Raw genomic sequence first — 4,788 nt, forward strand, 5'->3', positions numbered from 1 at the left:
AGCCACTTCTAGTTTTCTGGTGATTAATCGGAAATAAGAGTCTCACAGACTGACCTGCCCGGGGTGGCTTCAAACGGTGATCCTCAGATCTCAGCGTCCAGAGTAGGTAGGATTATAGGTGTAAGCCACCAGCACCTGGCTTTCTTTTATTTTTTATTTCCTTATTCTTTTATATCCCCCAGCTCTATATTTTTAGTTTGTCAGCAGCACAGCCACATGCAAGCTGTATAGGTCACAAGTCTATAACTGTCTGTCTAGTAACCTGTATCAGTGGGAGTCTCTGAAGTTAAACCCCAATAATGCCACAAAAAAAGTAAATAAAAACATTTCACACATCTGTCTGTACAGAGTTGCTCATGGCAGCTTTGGTCATAATTGCTCCAAACTAGAAAAAACCCAAATGGCTCTCACTGGGTAGTCACCTGGATACAGCTGCATTTATATCTATTTGAGGAAAGACTGCGGGTTGAGCTAGAGGAATGAAACAGTAGGAGTGAATCTCAAAACATGGTGCTGAACAAGAAAGCCTCAGGCATGTCTATAGCTTCATCCTATTTGTGTAAGACACTAGAAGGACAAATCTAATTGGTAGGGACAGAAAGCCAATCAGTAACTGCTGACAGGTAAGGACTGAAGGACTACAAAAGGGCATAAGGGAACTTGGGGAGGCAGGGGAACAGTATTGGGGAGGCAGGGGAGCGTTGGGGACACAGGGACATTGTATTCATTTGAACAAATATCAGAAGGATCAGACTCAAAACTTAAATCCAGAAAGTAAACTGAAAAAGCAGAGAAGCTCCCTTTTTCACTATACTTTTTTAAAAACTTATAAAAAGTGTAAGATTAGAAGAGAAGCTATCTAAATGGCTTATTCTTTAAAATATAGCAGGCCTACATAAACCTGATCCTTTGAAATGGTGGAAAGCCAAGAACTTTTCCTGGCTGGGTAAAGGCAGAAAGAATGTAACGCAAGTTACTGTTGTTGTTTTTTTTTGTCAGTCATGGGGCTTGAACTCTGGGCCTGGGCGCTGTCCCTCAGCTCTTCAGCTCAAGGCGAGCGCTCTACCACTTGAGCTACAGCGCCACTTCTGGTTTTCTGGTGGTTTATTGGAGATAGGAGTCTCACAGTCTCTCCTGCCCGGGCTGGCTTTGAACCTCGATCCTCAGATCTCAGCCTCCTGAGTAGCTAGGATTACAGGCGTGAGCCACTAGCACCTGGCCCGAAGGTTACTGTTTTGAGTGGACTTTACCCATCTTCCCCACCCAGAGCCCTTCCTCCTTACAGAGGAAGAGTTAACAGACAGCTTGGTGCTGGTATCATTCTAGCTACTCAGGAGACTGAGATCTGAGGATCATGGTCTGAAGCCAGCCTGGGCAGAAAAAGTCTGTGATTATCTCCAATTAACACCCCCCCACACCAAAAAAACCCAAATGCAAAAACAGACAAAAACCAAAAGTGGAGCTGTAGCTCAAGTGGTGTAGCCTTGAGCATAAAAGCTCAGAGACAGCAACCAGGCCCGGAGCTCAAGCCTGGCACACAAAATTTAAAAAAAAAGAAAAGAAAAGAAAAGAAAAAAGTAGACCACATGTATCTATTCAACACAAAACCTATAAAAGCAATAGATAAGAACCGCCATTTTGCCAGGTCCCAGTGGCTCATGCTTGTAATACTAACTAATCAGGAGGCTGAGATCTGAGGATTACAGTTTAAAACCAGCCAGGGCAGGAATGATTGTGAGACTCTTCCCTCCAATTAACTAGAAAACCAGAAGTGGTGCTGTGGCTCAAGTGGTAGAGTACTATCCTTGAGCTGAAGAGCTCAGGGACAGTACCCAGGCCCAGAGTTCAAGCCCCACAACTGACCGAAAACAACAACAATAACAAAACTGCCATTTTAAGTCTTGAACTCCTATTTCCTGCCTGGGAAGCAGGAAATGTTTCTCTTTTAAATTCCTCTCTGATTTAACCTTGTTGATTAAATCCTTGTTGGAATGGTTCCCTTATGACAGTCTTCTCTTTGTAAGACATGCAAAAATGCCTTTCTGGAATGAGTGCTCCAAACAAAATGGGAAATTCAGATGAGGCCGGTACATGCTAATCCCTCAGTACTCACCAAGGACCATCCCTTTCCCAGAACCTTTAGGGAGCACAGCTGAAGAAATCTCTGAGTTGATCCTTTGGGAGCCCGGATCTATAAGTGACTCTCTAGAAGCGCCTGGCTATGATTGTTAGGGTATATTAAACTTTGCCAGAAAACCACACAGACATCCAGGTACAAAGAACAAAGAAAAAGTTTATTGCATCTAAAGGGACTGGCAAGACCCTTTTTCACAAGAGAGAAGTGAGAAGAAGCACCTGCTATTGTGTGAGGTGACCTATATAACCTAGGAGATTCAAGAGGGGGTAGAAGGGGCTAGGAGGTGGGGACCCCAGAGTGGATGTGTGCACCAGGGGCTTCATCATGGTAGATTAGGATATATGGCTGCTGGTCAATTAGTGGATTAGGGGCCTGCAGCTGCCCAGACCTGAAGGCCTTCTATGATGGTAGCTGCCCCAGAGGAGAGCCATCCCAGGGTAGAGGATGGGGTGGAGGCTGATTCTTTACTGCCTTTGCTAAATGGGCCTAGTATTGCACAGGAAAGGAGCATGCTAAGCTATGGGAATGGGAAGGAGCGTGTTAAACCATGGGAAGGGAGCGCATTAGGCTAACAATGACCCTCTCACCAGTCACTTGGGCAGAATGAGGAGGGCACCCTGGGGCCTCATTCCATGGGGTGATGACTCCTTTTCAGAGGGTCACTCTGAGAGCTGGCTTCCCTGAGAGCTATCACCTTCCTTGTGGGATCCCCTCAAAATCATAGGGACCACAGTTTCCTTTTTGGTACTCCTCCACACCCCTCAAGGATCATAGGTAGCCCACGGGTAATTTTATTGCACTAAGTCATTTGTAAAGCTGGTTTTGTGGGAGAAGAAAAGGAGCCATCTTTGATAGGCTTTGATGTTAGGCTCATGGGAGAGGGGTAGCCATGAACCCCAGAGTAGATTGGGTGGAGCTATCACCTCTGTCTAGATCCAAACAGACAGTTTCTGGTCCTTTCCCTCCTCGGTCTATTCATCGACCAGATCTGTTTCTACCCAGACTGGCTCCATCTTGGGAACAGGTTCTCTGGCTTGGCTCCAATCTACAAACAAACTGGCCATTCTGGTTGAAACCTGGCCCAGCAGGCTCAAACCACTCACAGTAGCTGGCTTTGTGTTTGCTGACCTCACCCTCTGGCCCTTTCTAACTCCCTCCTCAGAGATAGCAGAGCAAACCCGGGCATCTGTGTTCCATGGATCCCTGCTGCCCACCACAGGAAAATGGATGTGGCCCTGAGAACACAGAAAGGCCCGCCCACACCACATGATTACTGGTTATTTGGATGGTCTCTCCGGTACTTATAGAAGCCAGGATGTGAGCCCTTATCTTTTCTTCCAAGACAAAACCTTTCTTCTCTGGTCTGCCTTCCTTTGATGAGGTTCTCCTGGGTCTGATGGGTTACTGTGGACTCACCTGACCTCTAATTACTGCCCTCACTTGCTTTCCTCTGTGGCTGGGCATGCAAATGGAGGTGCATGTTCAATTGTCACTCTGCAACACAGGCCTACAAAAGCAAGAGCCAGGCGCTGGTGGCTCAGGCTTAGAATCCTAGCTTCACAGGAGACAGATCTCAGGATCACAACTGAAGCCATCTCCAGCAGAAAAGTCTTTGAGAGACTCCTATCTCCAAGGGATGGGCAAGAAGCCAGAAGTTGGAGGTGTAGCTCAAGAGTTGGTATCAGCCTAGAGTGAAAAAAACTTAAGGGACAGCACCCTGGCCCTGAGTTTAAGCCCCAGTATAGGCACAAAAATGAAAGAAAGAAAGAAAAAGAGGGGACAAAATAACCCAAAGGTTTTCCTGTATTCTCTACCCCTCCTGGGTTCCAGTCAGCGTGGGTTTTGCTGAAACTGTGCATCAGGCAAAGAACTGACAGGTACTGGCCCCTCCCCAGAATGCCACCTACCTCCTGGTTTTATCAGAAGAGTGAATCAGATGATGGAGCAAGTTTCCACTTTGACATTCCTCCAGTCAGCAAAGAAGCAAACACCACCTACCCATGAAGCAGAGGCCAGAACGGTTCACAGCATAGAAGCTGCCCCCAAGAAGCTCACTCCTTCCCCTACACACCGGAACATATTGTCACTCCAGACCTTTGTGGTTCAGGAAGAGCAGGCGTGTAACCAACCCAAGAGAAGACGCTCAGCCACTTGGAAATCAATGTGTTGCATTTTCAGTGTCAGCTTTATGGATTCAGCAACTGGAAGTTCCTGTGGACCAAGGAAGGACTCAGAGAATGAGAAGAAGGACGAGTGAACTGAATCTAAATAAGTAAATAATCCAAGATGAGCCAGGTGCTGGAGGCTCACATCTGTAATCTTACTCAGGAGGCTGAGAACTGAGGATTGGTGTAGTTCGAAGCCAGCCTGGACAGGAAAGTCGGTAAGGCTTTTATCTCTAATGAACCACCTCCAAACTAGAAGTAGAGCTTTGGCTCAAAGTGGTGGAGTGCTAGTATTGAGCAAAAGAGCTAAGAGACAGTGCCCAGGCCCTGAGTTCAAGCCCCATGACTGATCAAAAAAAAAAAAATCAAAAGCTAAATGTGATGGGCACACATTTATAATCCCGGCACTCAGAACTGAGGCAAAGAATCAAGGATTCCAAACTAGCCTGGACTACATAGTGAAACTTAGTCTGGAAAAGAAGAAAA

This window comes from Dipodomys spectabilis, unplaced genomic scaffold (genome assembly GCF_019054845.1).
Source record: "Dipodomys spectabilis isolate Male_0828 unplaced genomic scaffold, ASM1905484v1 ptg000073l, whole genome shotgun sequence".
In the NCBI taxonomy this organism is placed as follows: Eukaryota; Metazoa; Chordata; class Mammalia; order Rodentia; family Heteromyidae; genus Dipodomys; species Dipodomys spectabilis.